Raw genomic sequence first — 23,737 nt, forward strand, 5'->3', positions numbered from 1 at the left:
GGCGTCGCTGGGCCCAGGATTGGGGCAACAAGCCTTGGCAAATTTCAGGGCCACGTGGTGGGCCTAAAATGGCGTCTTGAGTGGACCAGGAGGGTCCGGGGTGCTCCTCTCGCAGAAGGGAGCAAAGGCCAGTCTGGAGCAACCAGACCAGCAGCGTTGGTTGTCGGGTGTCGTCAAGGAGGTCACAAGCCAGCGGCTAGTGATCAGACAACTTGCTGAACAGCCAAGAGCAGAAGGGCCCCACGCAGATCGTGGAGATGCTGGGAGGCTGCACTTCGATGCTGGAGCTGCTCAGGGTTGGGGCTTCTCGGACCCCAGAGCACTCACCAGAGGATCCCTCAGTGGTCGTGCTGGTTTAAGAAAGCGTGCAGGTTTTGATGATGGCCGGTCCCTCGAGGTCTCGTCGCACCCACAGATCTCAGCTGAGCTGACGACGTGGGTAGAGGTCAGAGGTGCCAGGGAAGCCGGTTTTCGTCGAGCTGGGCAGTCGGATTCCTGAGGAAGGACTTGCAGCAAACCGCAGAGTTCTTAGATGGTGCCTGCGGATGCAGGCTGACTACTCCTTAGCCACAAGGGAGAAATCTTGAGAAGAGTCTCGAAGTCCTTTCGTAGAAAGTATTCTTGATTCAAAGATGATCTGATTTGGAAGGGTCCCCGCTCCTGCCTTTATCCTAAAGAAAGGGGTGGGTACGTGACTAGGTCCTGCCCTAGGGGTGGGACCAGGAAGGGGGGTAGTTACACCCCTCTCCCATGCCGGGCTTTCCCCAGGTCAGGGGCTGGTGTGCCCCTGGAACTGGTTCTAGCCGGCAGATGCGTAGTGAGCACCGGGGTGCCACTCCGCAGTCACCTTCCTGTAAAGCCCTGCCTACCCAGGATACACAAAACCCTGTCTGGGATGGTGCGAACACCGCCCTGGACAGGAAACCCTTTGTCCAAGCTCTCCCCGCTGGAAGGACTCCCAGCAGCAGGAGGTCAGACTCATGTCTGTGGTGGCAGCATCCATTTTGTGGAGCTGAGGCTTCAGTTAACTTTAACCGGGGTTCACAGTTACGTACATGTTGTGTCCCTCTAGAAGGGTGGAATGCTAACCCCGTCGCCAGCATTGGTGAGGGGTCAGTATCCCAATTCGTATGACACCTTACTCGACATGTCTTGATAATGCGATACCGAAGTTACTAATATGGTACGCGTTATCATGGAACAGCCATTGGGTCTTGGTTCCGCAAGCTGCAACCGGGCTCGGCTCGTGCCAGAGCCCAATTCACACGATTCCACGCACTCTGCCTTCAGGATTGTCAAGGCCTGCCATAGGAGTGGCTGATAGGAACCCGGGTGTCCATTTTAGGGTTAGATATAGGGATACTATACCTAAAGCAACGGGCAAGTACGCCACATTGCCCCAGCTGTCGCGCAGCCAGTTGTGTCAGATTTAGCTGGCCATCCAGGGGTGGCATAATACATGCTTCAGCCCCTGGGTACACCGATGCCCTGAGTTACAGGGTCTGACAAGGTGGCCCAGTTCCAATTGGGTAATGCACCGGAGGTACACACATCAATTTAGCGAGAGAACAGCTAGGCTGTGGGTCTGATTGGCAGGCCCACAGCCCGAGAAAGTCATAAACCAGTGAAACAAAAGCAAAAAAATCTGGGTGATCGTAGGATTGCAGACCCTACTCTCCTACAATCTCAACCTAATATAACATTATTTTGACTTGTACTTTAGGTGGTTGTTTATTTACTTATATACTATTGCGCGACCACCTTTGATTTGTCTGTAAAACGTACCTTTTGTCCCGAACTTTTTTCCTGAATGTTGAACTTTTGTCCTGAATTTTTGTCCCGAATTTAGTCCCTTTGTCCTGAATTTTTGCACTTACTTTCCTGAATTTGCACCTATGCCAGTTTGTCACCCTAGACTCTAGGGTGACCAACTGGCATAGGTGCAAATTCAGGACAGTGAGTGCAAAAATTAATTTTGCCCAATATCTTGATGGGTTATACTCCTAGTCTCTAGGGTCTAGAGACTAGGATCAATCAATCAATCAGGAGTTTGTTAAAGCGCAACTACTCACCCGTAAGGGTCTCAAGGCGCTAGGGGTGGGTGCAGGTTCCATTCCATCAAGGAGGGGGTCTGTCGAAGAGCCAGGTTTTGAGGTTTCTTGCGAAGATGGGGAGCGATGTCTGTCTGAGGTGGAGCGGAAGGGCGTTCCATGCTTTGGCCGCGAGGAAGGAGAAGGAGCGGCCTCCCGATCTGGTCTTTCTGGTGCGGGGAACCTCGTAGGAGAGCTGGGCTGATCGTAGGGTCCTTTGGGGTGCGTGGAATTTGAGCCGGCTGTTCAGGTATGCTGGTCCGGTGCCGTGGAGGGCCTTGGGTGCGTGGGTGAGCATCTTAAAGGTGATTCTCGCCTCAATGGGGAGCCAGTGGAGTGTGCGCGGTTGCTGGGAGATGTGGCAGTGTTTTGGCAGGTTGAGGACCAGTCTTGCGGCGGCGTTCTGGATGTTCTGTAGCTTGCGGATGAGGTTTTTGTTTATTCCGGCGTAGAGTGCGTTGCCGTAGTCGAGTCTGCTGGTGACCAGGGCGTGAGTGACTATCTTTCGGTGTTCGAGGGGGATCCATTTGAAGGTCTTGCGAAGGAGGCGGAGGGTGTGGAAGCAGGAAGATGAGACAGAGTTGATCTGGCGGTCCATTTTGAGCTCGGAGTCCAGGATGATTCCCAGGTTGCGTGCGTGGTCTGTGGGGGTTGGCGGGTTTCCGAGGGAGGTGGGCCACCAGGTGTCGCTCCAGGCGTCGGGGTTTGGGCCCATGATGAGTACTTCTGTTTTGTTGGTGTTTAGTTGTAGGCAGCTGTTTTTCATCCATTTGGCGACGGCTTCCATGCCTTCTCGAAAGTTGCGTCTGGCGGTGTTGGGCTCGTTGGATAGGGAGAGGATGAGCTGGGTGTCGTCTGCGTATGACACGATGTTGAGTTCGTAGGTTCTGACGATGGGGGCAAGTGGAGCCATGTAGACGTTGAAGAGCGTCGGGCTGAGGGGGGAGCCCTGGGGGACTCCGCAGGTGGTAGGTGTGGGGTCTGAGAGGAAAGGGGGGAGTCTGACCCGTTGCGTCCTGCCTGAGAGGAAGGAACAGATCCAGTCAAGGGCCTTGTCCTGGATTCCTGCGTCGTAGAGTCTGCGTATTAGGGTGCGGTGGGAGACTGTGTCGCACGCCGCTGATAGGTCTAGGAGGATGAGGGCTACTGTTTCTCCTTTGTCCAGTAGGGTGCAGATATCGTCTGTTGCGGCGAGGAGGGCGGTTTCCGTACTGTGTTTTTTTCTGAAGCCGGATTGGGAGGAGTCGAGGATGTTGTGTTCTTCAATGAATGTGGCAAATTGGCTGTTGATGGCTTTCTCAATGACTTTCACTGGGAAAGGGAGCAGGGGGATGGGTCTGTAGTTTTTGAGGTCGGTGGGGTCCGCTGAGGGTTTCTTTAGGAGGGGGTTGACCTCGGCGTGTTTCCAGTCGTCGGGGAACGAGGCGGTCGCCAGGGAGCCCTTGATGGTGTGGCTGAGCATGGGTGCGATGGTGTCAGCGGCTCTGCCAGGAGAGGGCACTGGAATGGATCATCTCCTTCCTCGACAGAAGAACACAGAGAGTCCGTCTACCACCGTACAAGTCAGAGGCCACCGAAGTCATCTGCGGCGTCCCTCAAGGATCCTCGCTGAGCCCCACCCTCTTCAACGTCTACATGAGCCCCCTCGCGGCCATTGCACGCCAACATAACCTCAACATCATCTCCTACGCCGACGACACCCAGCTGATCCTCTCCCTGACCAACGACCCCGCCGCCGCCAGAGCCAACCTTCACGAAGGGATGAAAGACGTAGCCGAATGGATGACGACCAGCCGCCTGAAACTGAACTCAGACAAGACGGAAGTCCTCATCCTGGGCTCCTCGCCCTCCGCCTGGGACGACTCCTGGTGGCCCCCCGCCCTGGGCACCGCACCCAAACCGACAGACCACGCACGCAACCTGGGCTTCATCCTGGACTCCTCCCTCTCCATGACCAGACAAGTCAACGCCGTCTCCTCGTCGTGCTTCAACATCCTGCGCATGCTATGGAAGATCTTCCGGTGGATCCCCACCGAGACCAGGAAGACGGTCACCCATGCCCTCGTCACCAGCTGACTGGACTACGGCAACGCCCTCTACGCCGGAACCACCGCCAAGCTCCAGAAGAGACTCCAGCGGATGTAGAACACCTCAGCCAGACTCATCCTCGACATCCCACGACTCAGCCACATCTCCGGACATCTGAGAGACCTGCATTGGCTCCCCGTCAACAAAAGAATCACCTTCCGTCTCCTCACCCACGCACACAAAGCCCTACACGATCAAGGCCCGAGCTACCTCAACAACCGCATCAACTTCTACGCTCCCAAACGCCACCTCCGATCAGCCAGTCAAGCCCTCGCCGCCGTCCCCCGCATCCGAAGAACGACTACAGGAGGAAGGTCCTTCTCCTACCTGGCCGCCAAGACCTGGAACTCCCGACCGACCGACCTGCGCCTGACCCAAGACCACCTCTCCTTCAGGAAGAAGCTCAAGACCCGGCTGTTCGAGCAGTAGCAGCACCCCCCCCCCCCTCCCCCAAGCGCCTTGAGACCCTCCGGGTAAGTAGTGCGCTCTATAAATGTCTTGATTGATTGATTGATCTGTTGAAGATGTGGCAGGGGCAGGGGTCCGTGGGGGCCCCTGAGTGGATTGACTTCATTGTGTCTTTGGTGGTGAGGGCTGTCCAGTCATCAATCGCTGGTTTCCGGGTGTCGGGGGTGGTTGGTGAGGGTTCAGTGTGTTGGTTGTCTTCGTCGAAGTTATTGTAGATGCTCTTGATTTTGTGGTGGAAAAAGGTGCTGAGTTTGTCCCAGAGGTCTTGTGAGGGAGGGATGTCGGTAGACTCCCTGGTGGGTTGGGCGAACTCCTTGATGATGCTGAAGAGTTCCTTGCTGTTGTGTGCGTGGGTGGAGATTTTGTCTTCAATCGCTTTTTTCCTCGTTTCTCTGATGAGTTGATGGTGAGCGTTGGTGGCGGCTCTGAAGTTGTTGTGGGCTTCTGTGGATTTGGTGTTTCTCCAGGCCTTTTCGAGGCGGCGGCATGTGCGCCTGGACTCTCGAAATTCGGTGGTAAACCATCTGGCTTTTTTGGCACGGGTATTGTTGTTTTTCTTGAGGGGGGCTATGGTGTTGGTGCTGTCCGAGATCCATCTATGCAGGGTTCGGGCTGCGGTGTTGGGATCGTCGTTTTCCGCGATGGTTGGGGTGGAGTTGTTGAGTGAGGAGATGAGCTGGTCGTCGGTGATTTTGGTCCAGTTTCTTTGTGGAAGCAGGTGCTGGTGTCTGTGGATGGTGGGTGTTCTGAAGGTGAAGTGGACGCAACGATGGTCAGTCCATGGGAGTTCGGTGGTGTGGCTGAAGGTGATGGAGTTTCCTGTAGTGAAGAGGGGGTCGAGGGTGTGTCCTGCTGAGTGCGTGGGCTCGGTCACGATCTGGCAGAGTCCAATGTTGTGGAGGTTGGCCAGGAGGCATGTGGTGTTGGGGTCCAGTTGATTGTCGAGGTGGAAGTTGAGGTCTCCCAGCAGGGTGTAGTTGGTTGATGCGATGGCCTGCGGGGAGATAATGTCCGTGATGGGGTTGGCGAAGGGTCCGCGGGGTCCAGGGGGTCGGTAGATGAGGGTTCCTCGGAGGGCGGCAGTGGGGCTGGCCAGTATCTTGAAGTGAAGGTGTTCCATCAGTTCTGTGGACTCGTCAGGGAGTGTGCTCAGGCAGAGGCTGGATTTGTGGACGATGGCGATTCCTCCTCCTGAGTGGGTAGGGCGGTCCTTCCTGTAGATCTTGTATCCTTGGGGGATGGCGATGGCGATGTCCGGTCCCAAGGTGGCGTTGGTCCAGGTTTCGGTGTAGAATGCTACATCCGGGGTGGTGCTGTCGAGGAGGTCCCAGATTTCTGCGGCGTGTTTGTGGAGGGATCGGACGTTGAGGAGGATGCATTGCAGGGTCTTCGGTTCGGTTGTGTTCTTGTGGGCGGGTTGTGCTGGATCCGAGTTCTTGGCGGTGCTGCAGGTGTGCCGGCAGCGGTGACAGCTGAAGGGTCCATGGGTGTCGGCTAGTGATGCTAGCTTGCAGTTGTTGTTGCAGCCTGGGTTGAGTGCGTGGAGTGCTGCTGGGTCATAGCGCTGGCGGGGCGGAGGTCCAGGGTTCCTGGTGCTGGTTGCGGACGGGCGCAGACGTGCTTGCCTTTGACGCGCCTTGGGTGGCCGCCATTAAGTAGGGGTCTGGGAGGGCTGGACAGCTGGGAGGTGGGAGCGGGGAGAGGAGCTGGATTGGGCCGGTCGCGCTGGGGGGGAGGGGCCATGGGGGCAGCAGCGGTGGGGAAAGGTAAAGGGAGGAAATAAGGGATAAAGAAAAAAGGGAAAATAAGCAGAAATAAGGCACACAAGAGCAGAGATGCAGAAAAGGGCAGAAAGGTGAAAGATGGAAAGTGTAGAAAAACGAGTGAAAACGAGTGAAGGAGCAGAGGGAGAGAAAGGGAAAAAGAGCAGAAATAAGGCACAAAAGAGCAGAGGTGCAGAAAGGTGAAAGATAGAAAGGGTAGACAAGCATTTGCAATGCAATAGGTCTCGCATTAGGAAAGTTAGAGCTATTGGTCTTGTAAATGACACATTTTTTTATTTATGTGTTGGTTTTGAAAATAGCGAAATTAATAGCTTTGTCATTTACAATGCCAATACTTTTATCTTTTGCAAATGTGACACCTATAGCATTTGTAATGCAACATCTTTTGTATTTACGTGACTTAGATGTATTGATATTACAAATAACAATGGCTAAATGTTTTAAAATAATTAATACTTAAATAAAAGTTATTGTAATTTATAATGGCAATAGCTTAAACTTTTGTAAATTACTTTTGTGAAGATTATGTTCAGTGTATTTTTTAGCGACGAAAATCCAAGAACAGAAGTGAAATATTAACATCTTTTTGTGACATTTGTAATAAAGCTTGAAACATTGAGAGAACATATTTGAAGCAGTTGTTGAATGGTTGCACAGATTGATACTGTGGTGGCGCTGAGTGATGTTGTGGCGACGAGTGATGCTGTGGCGATCAGTGATGCTGTGGTAGCGCATAGTGATGTTGTGGTGCCCCTGAGTGATGCTGGTGTGCCCCTGAGTGATGCTGTGGTGCCCCTGAGTGATGCTGTGGTGGTGCCATAGATAGAGTGAGGGCGATAGATAGCTAGAGGGAGGGCAATAGATAGCTAGAGAGAGGGCGATAGATAGATAGATAGGGCGATAGATAAATAGAATGAGGGCGATAGATAGAGTGAGGGCAAGAGATAGAGTGAGGGCGAGAGATAGAGTGAGGGCGAGAGATAGAGTGAGGGCGAGAGATAGAGTGAGGGCGAGAGATAGAGTGAGGGCGAGAGATAGAGTGAGGGCGAGAGATAGAGTGAGGGCGAGAGATAGAGTGAGGGCGATAGATAGATAGAGTGAGGCCGATAGATAGATAGAGTGAGGGCGATAGATAGATAGAGTGAGAGCGATAGATAGATAAAGTGAGGGCGATAGATAGAGTGAGGGCGATAGATAGAGTGAGGGCGATAGATAGATAGAGTGAGGGCGATAGATAGATGTGTGTGGTTGTGTGTGTGGTTGGGTGTGGTTGTGTGTGTGGTTGTGGGTGTTGTTGGGTGTGGTTGTGGGTATGTGTGGTTGTGTTTATTGTTGTGGTTGGGTGTGTGGTTGTGTGTGCGGTTGTGTGTGTGGTTGTGTGTGTGGTTGTGTGTGTGGTTGTGCTTGTGGTTGTGTGTGTGGTTGTGTGTGTGTGTGTGGTTGTGTTTGTTTGTGTGGTTGTGTGTGTGGGGTTGTGTGTGTGGGGTTGTGTGTGTGTGTGTGTGCGTGTGTGGTTGTATGTGTGTGGTTGTGTGTGTGTGCGTGCGTAGTTGTGTGTTGTATGTGTGTGGTTGGGTGTGTGCATGGTTGTATGTATATGTGTGTGCGGTTACAGAAGGATGTACGTGGAAAAGAGCAGCAGATCAGCACAGCAGAAGAGAACAGGGAGTTAAAGAAGGAGGAGGTGGAAGAGAGCAGCAGATCAGCACAGGAGAAGAGAACAGAGAGTTAGAGAAGGAGGCGGTGGAAGGGAACAGCAGATCAGCACGGGAGAAGAGAACAGGGAGTTAAAGAAGGAAGCGGGTGGAAGAGAGCAGCAGATCAGCACGGGAGAAAAGAACAGGGAGTTAAAGAAGGAGGCGGGTGGAAGAGAGCAGCAGATCAGCACAGGAGAAGAGAATAGAACAGGGAGTTAGAGAAGGAGGTGAGGTGAAAGAGAGCAGCAGATCAGCAGAAGTTAACAGGGAATTAAAGAAGGAGGAGGGGTGGAAGAGAGCAACAGATCAGCACAGGAGAAGATAAGAGAATAGGGGGTTAGAGAAGGAGGTGAGGTGGAAGAGAGCAGCAGATTAGCACAGGAGAAGAGAACAGGGAGTTAAAGAAGGAGGCGGGTGTAAGAGAACAGCAGATCAGCACAAGAGAAGAGAACAGGGAGTTAGAGAAGGAGTTGGTTGGAAGAGAGGGAGGGCGATAGATAGAGGGAGGGCGATAGATAGAGGGAGGGCGATAGATAGATAGAGGGAGAGCGATAGATAGAGTGAGTGAGTGAGGGCGATAGAGTGAGTGAGGGCTGTATAGTGAGACAGGGCGGTAGAGTAAGGGCGGTAGAGTGGTAGAGTGAGGGCGTGAGGGCAGTAGAGTGAGGGCGGTAGAGTGAGGGCAGTAGAGTGAGGGCGGTAGAGTGAGGGCAGTAGAGTGAGAGCGGTAGAGTGAGGGCGGTAGAGTGAGGGTGGTAGAGTGGTGAGGGTGTGTGAGAGGGTGAGGGTGTGTGAGAGGGTGAGGGGGTGTGAGGGTGAGGGTGTTGAGGAGGGTGAGAGGCTGAGGGGGTGTGTGAGGGTGAGGGGGTGTAAGAGGGTGAGGGGGTGTAAGAGGGTGAGGGGGTGTAAGAGGGTGAGGGGGTGTAACAGGGTGAGGGTTATAACAGGGTGAGGGGGTGTAACAGGGTGTGTGAGGGTGAGGGGTGTGTGAGGGTGAGGGGGTGTGTGAGGGTGAGGGTGTGTGTGAGGGTGAGGGGGTGTGAGGGTGAGGGGGTGTGTGAGGGTGAGGGGGTGTGAGGGTGCGGGTGTGAGGGAGGGTGAGGGGATGTGAGGGAATGTGGGGTGAGGGTGCGTGAGGGTGAGAGTATGTGTGAGGGTGAGGGTGTGTGAGGGTGAAAGGGTGAGTGAGGTTGAAAGGGTGGGTGGGGGTGAAAGGGTGGGTGAGGGTGAAAGGGTGGGTGAGGGTGAAAGGGTGGGTGAGGGTGTGTGTGAGGGGGTGTGAGGGTGAGGGTGTGAGGGGATGTGAGGGAATGTGGGGTGAGGGTGAGAGGATGTGAGAGGGTGAGTGAGGGTGTGTGAGGGAGAAAGGGTGAGTGAGGGTGAAAGGGTGGGTGAGGGTGAGAGGGTGGGTGAGGGGGTGTGAGTGAGGATGGGGGTGTGAGGGTGAGGGGGTGTGACAGTGAGGGGGTTTGAGGGTGTGTGAGGGTGAAAGGGTGTGTGAGGGTGAGTGGGTGTGATTGTGAGTGGGTGTGAAGGTGTGTGAGGGGGAGGGTGTGTGAGGGTGAGGGGGTGTGAGGGAGGGTGAGTGGATGTGAGGGTGTGTGAGGGTGAGGATGAGGGTGTGTGAGGGTGAAGGTGAGGGGGGTGAGGATGAGGGGGTGCGAGGATGAGGGTGTGTGAGAGTGAGGGGGTGTGTGAGGGTGAGAGGTTGTGTGAGGGTGAGAGGGTGTGTGAGGGTGGTTAAGGGTGAGAGGGTGGTTAAGGGTGAGAGGGTGAGGGGGTGTGAGGGTGAGGATGAGGGTGTGTGAGGGTGAGGATGAGGGTGTGTGGGTGAGGGTGTGTGGGTGAGGGGGTGTGAGAGGGGGTGTGAGAGTGAGGGAGTGTGAGAGGGTGGGTAAGGGTGAGAGGATGGGTGAGGGTGAGAGGGGGTGAGGGGGTGTGAGGGTGAGGGGGTGTAAGGGAGGGTGAGGGGATGGGAGGGAGGGTGAGGGGATGGGAGGGTGAGGAGATGTGAGGGGGTGTGAGGGTGAGAGGGTGTGTGAGGGTGAGAGGGTAAGTGACGGCTGGGGGTGTGTGTGCCTGGTGAAAGCCTGCACTGACGGCTGGGGGTGTGTGTGCCTGGTGAAAGCCTGCACTGACGGCTGGGGGTGTGTGTGCCTGGTGAAAGTGTGCACTGATGGCTGGGTGTGTGTGTGTGTGTGTGTGTGTGTGCCTGGTGGAAGCATGCAATGACGTCTGGTGGTGTGTGTGCGTGGAGATCTCGGTCCTTAATTGGCGTCATTTGTTGTTTATCTGAAAAAAAGCAGATCTCACTATAAAGGGGGGCTCATTAGGTGATTCTAAAATTACATATGCTTCACTTACTGCGGCTATATAATTATGAGACACAGACTGCAAAACTTTTATTATGTATTTAAAACTGGAAACAAAAATCAGGCAGCCAATTAGAAAACGTGTGAGAAATGTGACATCCAAGAATTGGCTTCAAATAATTCGAAATTTCAACAGGATTCATAGCAGGTGGCCCCAAATGGTCAGAATGTTCTGATCAACTTAATGTCAATGTGTTTCTGCGAGATATGGCAAACTTCGGGCCCCACATCAGATTGTGCTGGGGGCATTATTTTGCATTACGCCACTGCTTCATTAGTAAGGTCCCTTTACACAAGGGATTCTGGGAGATGGGTGCATTAGTTAAGTCATTCACTGTTTAAGTTTAAACTATTGGCGTGGTACATCACACTGAATGACTAAATATGCTGAATTTTGTTTAGCCTGAATGGGTATCGAATTATCGTAACTACAGAATTACAAAATTTGGCACACCAGTGTTTGTGGAGATTTCGGTGCTGCAGTGGCGTGTGGGCAGACGGTGGGGGAGGTGCGGGAGCAAACATCGAGAGCTGCCATATGGAGCCGGAGGCTGTGCCTGAATTTAGTACTGGGAGGGGGAGGGGTGGCGGGGTTGTCCCAGCGCTGTGGAAAGGCCACCAGCTGGACCCACATGTTCATCCACAATGGCAGTGAGTTTTCATACCTTGCATCCCTAGGCACAGGATTGCTTCCCAGGGCAGCTGTCTGCACAAGAAAAAGACGATGTAAGCCCAGCCAGGTTTCTGCCCTACAGGCACATGTAGTGCTGGCGGCTGGGGGCGGTGGCACGACGCCTGTGGACCAGCCATAGCCAGCTGCTTTGTGTGGCACCAGGGTTATTTTTGAGAGAGGTCTCGTGACTCACGTCTAAGCATGCCACACTTGAGACTGACAGGTATTACATTTAAAAAAACTGAAGAATGCGCTAATTTCACAATAGGACTATTTGAGTGGGTTTTACGAACAGGTTAAATGTAACCTTTCCAGCAGACACAGGTTTCAAGGCCCAGGCCTGTAAGTGATGACACGCATCTGCTCGCCAGCCTTGCTGTTCAGTCGATCAGCTTCAGCCAGCCTTTCTTTGCGTGCAGACGGAGAGATTGTGTTCAAATGGCACAGTCACCACGCAGGGGTATTCGAGGATTTAGTGAAGTGCACACACAGTTCTGCTTGTGTAAATCCACCTTTCGACTGTTTAAACAACAAACGTAACTAGTGCTCATGAAAAGCGCTCCTATACCTTCGGGTCGAGTTCGCCTATATAAATCTGCAAAAAACAACAAAGTAAAATCTGACGTGGTGATTGGTAGTTAAAACTGCAGACTTGGAATGTGCTGAAATAGTGTGCACCTTGTCTGTTGTTTCCAAAGAAAATACCCTTCTTATAACAACAACCAAAAAAAAACAAGCAATGTCCTGAGCAAATGGTGGGGGCCTGAAGCAGTGGAGTGGGAGAGGTGAGGGGGGAGTCACAGGGAGATTAAGGGACAGAGGGCAAGCGGCCGGGAAGTGCAGGCGGGGGGGCGGGGAGTTGCCAATATGGTGGTAAGTGTTAAGGGCAAAATGGGAATGGGTGGCTGCATTTTGCCCTCGGCTCCTACTGGGGCTAATGTTGAAGCAGGAGCAGTAGTGATAGAGGTGGAGGGCTAGGCAAACAGTGAGTTGCGCTTTCATTTAAAGCTAGTTTGGAGATGTTAAAACTTGTGCTATGGATGCAAATGAGGTTTCCATGTATTTAACATAATAAGGCAGCTTTAGAAAACAAGCTGTTTGCCGCGAAAGTGAAACGAGACGCATGGGGAGCAGCAGCCTTCGATGTGCCGGCCGGCCATGCAGTGAATAGGGGAGTGAGAGGGGAGGTGCTGGGGAACAGATGGCCGTGAAGCAGGGGGCGGGGCAGCGGAACCCTTTGAAGTAGCCTGGCGGCCGTGAAAGGAGAAATGCTGCCGCCAGGGGGAAGGCTCGTGCATGAGAGCAGGTCACGTGATTGTGATTCACGTGAACTGTTGAAAATCCTCATCGTAAAAGTCAGCTTTGTGGATGGGCGGCATTAGGTCTCTCTGCGAGACCTAAAAAACGAGTGAAAACGAGTGAAGGAGCAGAGGGAGAGAAAGGGAAAATGGGCAGAAATAAGGCACAGAAGAGCAGAGATGCAGAAAGGTGAAAGATAGAAAGGGTAGAAAAACGAGTGAAGGAGCAGAGTGAGAGAAAGGAGACAGAGGTCCACTGGACCACCAGGGATGAGGCGCAGGGAAACCTGCGGGTGGCGGAGGGCCTCGATCACTAACACTCAAGAGTGCAGGGGCAGGGGCACCTCACTTAATGGTGGAGCTGCGAGGGTGGGAGAGCAATTTCACTGACAATGAGTCAGTGGTCTTGCTCGCCTGTCCCCGCAGTGGCCGCCATTAAGTAGGGGTCGGGGAGGGCTGGACAGCTGGGAGGCGGGAGCGGGGAGAGGAGAGGTATTGGGCCGGTCGCGCTGGGGGGGTAGGGGCCGTGGGGGCAGCAGCGGCGGGGAAAGGTAAAGGGAGGAAAGAAGGGATAAAGAAAAAAGGGAAAATAAGCAGAAATAAGCTACAAAAGAGCAGAGATGCAGAAAAGGGCAGAAAGGTGAAAGATGGAAAGGGTAGAAAAACGAGTGAAGGAGCAGAGTGAGAGAAAGGAGACAGAGGTCCACTGGACCACCAGGGATGAGGCGCAGGGAAACCTGCGGATGGAGGAGGGCCTCGATCACTAACAGTCAAGAGTGCAGGGGCACCTCACTTAATGGTGGAGCTGCGAGGGTGGGAGAGCAATTTCACTGACAATGAGTGTAATCCATCAAGATATTGGGCAAAATGAGGCCAGACGAATAAAAAAATTACAAAAAAAAAACATGAACACAGAGATTCCTATAGAATGAAGAGTAACTAGATATACATAAGGGAAACCATTCAATGTCCCCTTGAAATGCATAGGAAGACTCCTCCCTCATTGCGCCCATGAAATCTGTAGAGTTGACGTTCTAGTGGTTGCACGTTGCGTCACGACGCGACGTGCCGGCGGCCATCTTTAGGATGCACGAGCAGCGAGGCAGAAACGGCGCGAGTCTCGGCAGCACTATTTGCACCGGCTTGGTGCTCTCTGGGAAGAAAAGTAATAAACACAGCGTACCAACATACAACGATGTCCTGTTGTTATTGAAGGCTTTCACCACATTACAATGGCGACGAGGTCGAGATGAGGACCTGAATGAAAAAAAAGAAAATACGGAAAAGAACGAACTGAACAGCAGACAAGCCTCAGCCAGAATTCAGGAGCCATAAGCACCACAGGAGTGATCTGCCTGTACGCAGCTACACAAACAGGCAAGTGGACACCAGAGAGCGCGGCAGAGCCTACAGGCACACAAGAAGAGTCAGTGGGAGCATCGGGGGTAGCAACAAATGCGCGTACAGAGGGGCAGACGAACCTACACACCCCACTACACAAACCAACCAAGGGCAGGAGCACTGGCAACCTATGGGAAGGGCGAAGGGGCAGACACAGAAATCCCCCAGCCTAAAACAGAGAACCTAGAGGAAGACAGTGCGCCAGGCAGCCCCAAAAGCCACAGCGACACCTCAACTACGGTAAAGCGCGAAAGGATGAGTGCACAAGCGGCATCAGCGACGGCCCCTGTGCAATTCTTACCCAAGCCAGGAGAACCACTCATGCGGTGGGAGGATTGGAGAGACTATATCGACAACTTCATAGAGGTATTAGAAGACGAGAACAAGGAAAATTTCTCAAGTAAAAGAAAGAGGCGAATATTGTTACACAATTTAGGCCCGGAGGGGCTCAGGATCTTCAAGAATCTGATACCCAAACAACGAGCGAGTACTGATGACGACGTGTATGCCCACGCAATTGAGGAATTGAATGAACATTACAAGCCGACGGTTTGTGTTTCGATTGACCAGTATAACGATCAGCAGCGGAAGCAACAACAAGGAGAGTCAGTGGAAGAGTATGTGACGGTGTTAAGGAAGTTGGCAGCAACGTGTAAATACGACACGTTCCAGGATGAATTTATCAAGGATCAGATCGTGATGCACACCAAGAGCACCGCTGTGCAGGACAAGCTGTGGGCCAGTGGGGACGCCACATTGCAGGAAGTGATGATAGTCGTCAAGAGAGCGGAAATGGCGCGAAGATGCGCAGAAGCGGCAAAAAGAGAGACCTCTGCAAGTCCGATGGTGAACAGAATAGGAGAAGAAGAGCCCCGCAAGGACAACAGAAGCAAGGGGGCCACGCCAAAGGGACCGAATAGGTGGCAAGGGAACCCGGGACAACCAGGAAAGCAGGCGGGGAACAGTAAGAAAACCTGCTACAGATGCGGAAGTTGGGCACACGAAGCCCACAACAGGAAGTGTCCGGCGTTTCGCGCCAAATGTATGTACTGTGGAATCGTAAAGCACTACGAGAAAGTGTGCTGCAGGAAGTCCTCCAGAAGCATGGTTAAGTACATCGACCAAGGACAGGAGGACAGGGAGGAGAATGACCAGGAGGAAGAGGACACCGTACTCTGCATCTATGACCAGGTGTTAAGCGTAGACAGCAAAAGGTCAACCAAACCAGTATTGGATATGACGATTGGAGGAGTACCGATAAGCATCGTGGCAGATACTGGTTCGCCCTATACCATAGTCCAGAGAACGGTATGGAAAGAAACCTTTGAGCCACATTTGGGCCCACAACTGGAGAGGCTAGACATAAGGCCGGTCACGTACAACGGAGATCGCATACCTATCCTGTGATTCCGGCCGTTAAAATTTGAATTCAGAGGACGCTCAGCCAACTGCAAATTGTACATATCCGAAAGGGGTCCATCGGTGCTGGGATGGCTAGACCTGGGCATCAAACTGGACCCTGGAGGTAAGGGGCAATCTCCTCATCGAGCCGGAGGTGTGGCCGAACCTGGACAGGTGGAAGGAAAAGTACCCCAAGGTATTTGGAGGAACGGTGGGTAACACAGAATTGTCCTCAAGGCGGGCGCCATACCGGTATCTCACAAGGTGAGAAATGTACCACTGGCAGTGAGGGAGGCGGTACAGGAAGAATTGCAAGGATTAGAAAGAAGAGGAATCATCGAACCGATCATGTGCGCAGAGTGGCTGGCGCCATTGGTAGTGGTCATGAAACCCAACGGAAAGGTCAGGCTATGCGTGGACCTACGCGAGCTGAATAAGAATATTGTGGTAGAGAAGTTTCCCTTACCAAGAATCGAAGAGATGTTGGCCAAGACGAGAGGGGTCAAGTGGTACTCTACCATTGATCTGACCTCAGCATACCATCAAATTGCACTACACCCGGAAAGCAGGAGGTTGACTTCATTCATTACCCCCTTCGGGTGCTATCAATTTCGACGCATGCCGTTTGGACTAGCATCGGCGGCAGCCGAATTTCAGAAATTGATGCACCAGCTGTTTAAGAATGTGGACAGCATCCAGTATTTCCAGGATGATATCCTAGTGATGGGGCGAGACAAACTAGACCACGACGCCAAACTGACCAAAGTGCTGAAAGTGCTGGAAGAGAAAGGCCTCACAGCGGAGTGGGAGAAGTGCCGCCTGGGCATGGAATCAGTGACCTACTTAGGGCACGAAATCGGAGTGCAAGGGATCACCCCCAAGGCAGACAATGTGAAGGCGATCTGCGAAGCACCACCACCCACCAGCAAAGAAGACGTCTGTTCCTTCTTAGGAATGGCCGAATACTATAGTAAATTCTTGCAGCATTTCGCGACTAAGACGCACCACATGAGGAAGTTAACAAGAGAGAGCTGAACTCCTCGTGAAGCGGTTGCTCCTGCCCACCTCCCGACCTACAAGCGCCACTGTGGTATCGTAGCGCTGACTATTCACTGGCAGTATCTTTTAATTGGCATTTCACTCACTCGTGATTAAGCGCCCAGTCCCCAGCGTAGCGCTCCGCATTTGCGTAGTTAATTGCAGTTTATTGCAGATATTGTCCTACGTGTATTGCGCTGTTACTGCAGTTGTCCATCTCAGGCTTTTAATATTATTTGCTACCTGTGTGCATAGCGCTGCTGTTTTTTTTTTTTTTTTATTAAAAGTTTTTATTTTTCTTTTACAAACATAAGCACAATTCTACTTACACAAGTTATAATTTTAACAATTACAGTAGTTTACTTAATTTCTAATTTTCTAAATCTCAACTTTAAAAGTATGCCATGCAGAGGATAGTTCCCACAAAAATAAGTTTAAGACATTTTACACAGTAAATGAGTCTAATACAAAACATAAAAGTCATAATAAAAAATAAAACAGCAACCACAAATTGAACTGTCCTCCCTTATACCCACTAATCATCCTTTCTTTGCTTTTCTTTCCATTTACTTAGTGGCTCCCATATTCTTTTCCCCAAACGTCTTCCTCTCCTCCCTTTCCGGGCATAAATATTTTCCTCTATCTTGTGAGCATATAGCGTATTTGCCAGACAGTTTTGGAATTTTGGGGGATTTTTATCTAACCAAGCCCTGGCAATTGTTAATCTGTAAACTGCCATTAAAACAAACATAAATTCTGTATACTGCTCATGCTCCTGCTCAGCCACTCCTAACATAATCCAAGATGGGGTAAGGCGGATCCCGATATCCAGAGACCTTGCCAAAAACCCCTCTATCTCCTTAATCAAAGATTGCAACTGAGGACATGTTGCAAAGATGTGTATGCTGTCTGCTTCCAATTCATTACAGCGGGGGCAATTAATTCCTGTATTCCCACCCCATTTTGCAATCCTAGCCGGAGTAAAGTAGAGAAAATAGAGTGTCTTATAGTGCTGAGACTGCAGAGGGGCTGCACTTAGTATTGTACATCCTAAATTTAAAGAATCAACAAACAAATTACTTTCTACCCCCAATTTTTCTGCCCACTTCTGACTGAATTTCTCTAAATCGTCCTGCTTTTCCTTCATCAAAGCTGCGTAAAAGGACCTAATTGTGCAATCCCCCATCAATTTTATTTTCTCCATTATTTCTATTTTGTTAAAGCCTACCGGGCCTCCTGCTTTGTTCTTTAAAAAACTCCTAATCTGAAGGTACTTGAAGAAGCCCCTGTTGTCTATACCATATGACTCTCGTAATTCTGAGAACTGTTTGAAGCCATCCTGAGTAAAAAAATCACCTATTTGCGTAATCCCTCTTGTTGCCCATTCTGCCATAGTTTGATCAGCAAATATTTCCGCTGGGAGCGATCTATTATTAATCAGAGAGACATATCTATTAAATCTCCTCATCTTAACTTTCTTTATGAAAGCATTCCATACCGTAACTGCCGCCATAACAGTTTTAAACCTGGTTCTCTTAAAATAACTGTAATCTGTACATTTTAGAAAACAGTTATAAGCATTTGGTCCAAGTACAACAGCATATAATTCAGTAGACATGGTTTGCGTTCTTACATCATCCATATTCCCCCCAATTAGTCCTTGTATATATTGCAAAACAGAGGCCATGTAATACAAACGAAAATCTGGTGCACCCCAGCCCCCTTTTTCCCTGGAGAGTGTCATATATCTATAAGCTCTCCGGGTCTTGCCATGTGCCCAGATGAACCTGTTACATATGGCCTCTATACCATTGAACCAACTGGCTTCAAACAGAAGAGGTATGGCCCTAAAGAAATACAAAACTTTGGGTAGAATCATCATCTTAATGATGTTAGTACATCCTACCAGGGATAGATGTAAATTATTCATTTTTTCCAAATCCTTTTTGACTTGAACAATCAAAGGATCCATATTATTTTTAACGATCTTATCAATTTCTGCTGTAATTCGCACCCCTAAATACGTTGCCTCTCCCACCACTCTATCATCAGTGCATACTACCCACTGGTTTTTAACAATCTGAGTTTTAGTACTGTTTAAACTATAGCCTGAAAATTGACCAAATCGCCCTGCTTCACCCTCAATTATACTTATAGCAGCTGTAGGTCTTGCAGTCAGAATGGCCACATCGTCTGCGTATGCTAGCGTTTTAAATCTACATCCATTTAACATTAGTGGGGGAATTTGAACATTATTTTCCAATTTCCGTATATAGGGATCAAGGTATAAAGCGAAAAGCAGGGGAGAAGAAGGACACCCCTGCCTTGTACCTCTCTGGATGATAACTGCAGAAGACTGACCTCTGTTAACCCTTATCTTAGCCGTCAGGTTTATGTATAAGGTTTGTAAAGCCTTTATATATCTTGGTCCTATACCATTCCATCTCAATACTTCCCGCAAATACCTCCAGGAGACCCTGTCAAATGCTTTCTCAGCATCCAGAAACAAGGCAGCCATGGGATCTTTTAGAGTATTTGCTACGTCAAATGCCATGACTACCTGTCTGGTGTGCTGAGTTGTTCCCTTGCCCGGTATAAAGCCATGCTGTGAAGGAACTACCAGTGCTTCAATAACTCTAGATAGTTTTTTCGCCAAAATTTTGGAAAATACCTTAACATCAGCATTCATTAACGTAATGGGACGATATGACCCCGGAGCATCTGCCGGTTTGCCCTTCTTTGGTATTACAATAATGTCTGCACCACCCCATGATTCTGGAACAGACTCACCCAATTGTGCCAACAACATTACATTGAACATTTCATTCAGAAGGGATGGTTGAAAGATTTTATAAAATTCTACCGGTATTTGATCCGGTCCAGCTGCCTTGCCAGATGGTAAATCCCTCAGGGCTCCACCAGTTCGTTCATCTGCACTGCCTCTTCCAATCCGTTTCTGTCCTCCTCTATTAGGACAGATGGCTCTATCTCACTTAAATAAATCCTAATATCTTCATCCCTTTCCTGACCATCTAAGGTATATAATTCCGTGTAGAAACATTTAAAAACTTCTCTAATCTGATCAGCTTCCTTGACCGTGACACCCTGAGAATTTTTAATCTCCTTAATATCAGCCAACCCCTCCCTTTGCCTAGCTCGTACTGCCAATATATGCCCTACCCTCTCACTAAGTTCATATACCTTCTCTTTATTTGCGACATACTTCTCCACTGTCGTTTTCGCTATCCCATCCATAGCTTCATTTTTTAACTCAATTATTTTCAATAATATCTGGTCAATGGGGGATTGTATAAGTATTGCTGAGATAAGTGCTTCCTCCGCTTCCCTGATTAGTTTATTAATTTGTTCAGCTTTTACCTTTGACTTTCTTTGCATCTTGATAACATAGCTCAGGGTTTCCCCTCTTACACCAGCTTTAAAAGCGTCCCACACTATCCCTAGTGCTGCTGAATCCCTATTAATCTCCCAGAATTCCTTAATCCAACTATTCATTCTTTCTCTATAAAACTGATCCTGTAGTAATGCTCTGTCAAAAGTCCATTATGTTATCTCTTTGTTTCTCCTTTGTCCAACTTCTGCAGTTAAGACTAGCGGATTATGGTCTGAAATAATCCTTGGCTCCCTATCAATCCTTACTCTATCCATTAGGTCTCTCGAGATTAAGAAATAATCCAACCTAGCCATTCTCTGATGTGGGGCTGAAAAAAAGGTACTCCCATCCAGGTTGGGGTGACATCTTAACCATGGATCATCCAGCGAATTATTCATTGCCATATCTGCTACTGGTCTATATGTCCTTTTCTTCCTCCCTGAATATTTCCTACCGGGGTCTAAAAAACTACTATCCCCATCATGTAGGTTTAAGTCCCCACATAATATGATAGGCTCCGGCCATTATGCTAGTTCTATATCTAAATATTGAAAGATATCTGGATCATCCCCTGTAGATCCATAGACCGACACAACCGTAATAGTTTCTCCTCTAAATATTAATTCTGCTATGACCCACCTCCCCCACTGGTCCTCCTTCTTTCTTTTGACCTGTGTGTCATACCTCTTGCCAAGAATGGCTACTCCTCTCGTTTTTGTATTTTGATTAGTTTTTGCTAATACATTAAAACCCAGCTGATCTAGCAAATAAGCCTTTGTACCTTCAATGTGTGTTTCCTGAAGGCACACCAGATCGAGATTAAATGATTTTAGCAGGGCAGCAGTTTTAAGCCTTTTATTCAACTCATTCAATCCACAAATATTTATCGATACTACCCTACAGGTCATTATAGTTCTTATTCTTTCCTATTTTCTGCTTACACCTGTACCAACAATTCTCAATCTGCTTTATTGCTTTCTTATCAGTTGATTTTTTTACCACACAGTAGTTTAGCTTATCCCCCAAGTCGTTCTCTACTCTCTTCTGTGTATTGTGCTTGTGCCCATCACCTACGTGCAAGTCTCTCCCCCCCCCCCAGCTCCCCCCTCCCTTTTCCCCTCCACTTCCCTCCCCTTTGGATCCCCCCGGTTCCCCCCCCCTTGGTACAGGCAAATAGGTCAATCCTGACCTATGTGTAGCCCCTGTAGTCTGCAGAGTCGCTACTCTCTCTCATCCTGCTCCCTCTTATATTTCTATTCACATTTTTATTTTTTTGGCCATATTTTAACCGAAATTTTAGCTTACTTTTCCCATTACGGGGTTTTTTGTGGGCTGTCTGATGGGATTTTTGCGGACTTCTGGCTCTACCTTCCTTTCTTTTATCCAGCTCCGTAATCTCTGCAAGATATTCTCCCGCTTTTATCTCTGATGTGAACATCTTTGTGTACCCCTTCCTAATGACTTTCAATCTCGCCGGGAACAACAAATAAGCTTCTGCTCCTTGTTTTTGGAAAGGCGCGATCAACTGCCTTAGCTTCCATCTTCTCTCGACGGTGACATGGCAGAAATCTGGGCGGGCAAAGAATGTGTTTCCATCTGCAGTTTTTCTAGAGTCAGGTCTTGCTTTGTCAATTATTTCCTGCCTTGCTAGAAAATTACCTAAGAAAACCAGCATTGCCCTTGGCAAGGCGTTCTCCTGCCCCCCCCGGTTTCTCTTTACAAACAGAGGATATCTATGAGCCCTTTGAACTTCAAGTTCCCACTGCCATTTTGATTCTGGGAAGGCTTCTGTTAAAATTTTAATTACATACCCTCTAGGATCTTGCCCCTCCCGTCCTTCCTCAAGTCCCAAAAGTCTTACATTGTTGAGCCTCTGGCGGTTCTCAAAATCTTCTATCTTCCATTGCAAGTCTTCTACTACCTTTTCTTGTTCCATTTTAAAAGTCTTCCAATCAGTTATCTCATCTTCTGCTCTGCTGGTCCTTTCCTCCACTTGTGTTACTCTTACTTCAACCTCTTCCTGCTTTCTATTTACTTTTCTGATAGAGGCTTGTAGTTTTTTTGTATCTCTTTTTGCTCTTCGGCTTTCTACTCTAGCCTCAGCTTGCATCTGCTTCAAAGTTCCGAACAACATTTCCAGAGTTACATTTTGGGATTTTGCCCTGTCCTCATTTCCTCCCTCATTCTGATCTTTTTCTTGATAAGTTTCCGACGTAGCTGAATAGTCCCAGGATAGCTTCTGATTCATACTGCTTCTAGACCCCTTACCGTCTCTTCTAGCCCCAATTCTTTTCTTCTTCTTGGTCGATAAATCCCTGGAATCATTGCTTGTACCTGTACCTGAACCTGAAGACTGGTCCGTGGTAGTCCCCTCATCATCATTTTCAGGTTCACTTATGTCTGAGGTGTCGGAACCCTCATTCACTGAGAAGAATTCAGGGGAACCTCCCCTCGTAGCTCTGTCTCCTGTACCTCCTTTGCCAGCCCCCTGTTCCTGTCCAAAGCCCTGTAGATCTCCTATGCTTTGTACGCTCCCCCAGCTCGGGTCAAGGTGCTTAGAAGCTTTTTTGTCCAGCTCAATTTCGACATTCAGTAGTGCGTCTAAAATTTGGGAATTATTTTTCCTCTCAAGCCGCTCTAGCACGTTACCTTTTGGGTCACCCTTCAGACCTTCCTCCTCTTCTGCCTTCTCGGCCGCTGAGAGCCGTGGCGCTTGCTGCATACTGTCTCCCGCAACGTTCAATGGTTGCCCAGCAACCGGGACCTTGACGCCGGCGTCCTCGCGGTCTGTTGCTTCTCCGGCGCCTTCGCTCAGCTCCACTGGAAGCCGCAGAGATTCTGTCTCCCTCTGCTCTCCCGGTGGAAATCCACTCGTATCCCCGTGTTGACGCAGGTCAGGCGCCTGTATCTGAATTGATGGGAGCGGCTTAGGTGTGAAAGACTCCGGTAAGGTTGCTTGGCGAAGTTGCTCCTTTGATGTCATCATCTGTGCACAATGGGTTTTTCCTTCAGTCTCCGTTGTTATTTCTTTCGCTAGCTTGCTCGCTGCAAACCTGGTCTCTGGTTTCATTTCGCTCTTCTTATCTTGCCTCTCCGTTTTCTTAAGTAGAGCACTCTTAGCGGATCGGCTAAGTTGCTCCGTTTGCTTTCTGGCTTTGACAGCAGGGGCAGTTAGTACTTTTGGAATCGCGCCTTCTTTTACCGCCGAACCTTTGGGTCGGTCCAGCCGATGCCGATGCAGTCTTGTCCTTATCCTTATCTGGCTTGCTCCGTTGCGACATTTTGCAGGGTGGTTTAGCCGTGTTAAGTATTTTTGTCAAACGACTGAGCAAAGTTGCCCCTGCTTTAACCGCTAGACTTTTAAGTAAACACGAGCTGAATATTCCTGCCGTTATGCGAGTCAGAAATCCATCCAGGACCCACATCCCCGTATTCTCAATTCCAGTTCATTCAAACCATGGATGAGAGAGAGGAAATTAGCGACTATCCTCTACAGAGCCACGGCGGCCATCTTGCCCCCCTATCCCCTAGCGCTGCTGTTTTGAGTGCTCGCATTTGTTGATGTGCAATTACTTTGCCCTCGCATAGCGTTGTGTTGTTGTTTGGGAGCCCTCCATTTTGTTGTGCCTGCAGCCCGTCCCTCCCCCTTCGCTAACGCCTCCCAGCTCACCCTCCCACCCACGAAGCACTTGGAAGTACTCGGCTGAGGAGCCCCTGTGACCAGCTGAACTCCTCGTGAAGCGGTTGCTCCTGCCCACCTCCCGACCTACAAGCGCCACTGTGGTATCGTAGCACTGACTATTCACTGGCAGTATCTTATAATTGGCATTTCACTCACTCGTGATTAAGCGCCCAGTCCCCAGCGTAGCGCTCCGCATTTGCTTAGATAATTGCAGTTTATTGCAGATATTGTCCTACGTGTATTGCGCTGTTACTGCAGTTGTCCATCTCAGGCTTTTAATATTATTTGCTACCTGTGTGCATAGCGCTGCTCTTTTGAGTGCTCGCATTTGTTGATGTGCATTTACTTTGCCCT

Source organism: Lissotriton vulgaris, chromosome 5 (genome assembly GCF_964263255.1).
Source record: "Lissotriton vulgaris chromosome 5, aLisVul1.2, whole genome shotgun sequence".
Classification (NCBI taxonomy): Eukaryota; Metazoa; Chordata; class Amphibia; order Caudata; family Salamandridae; genus Lissotriton; species Lissotriton vulgaris.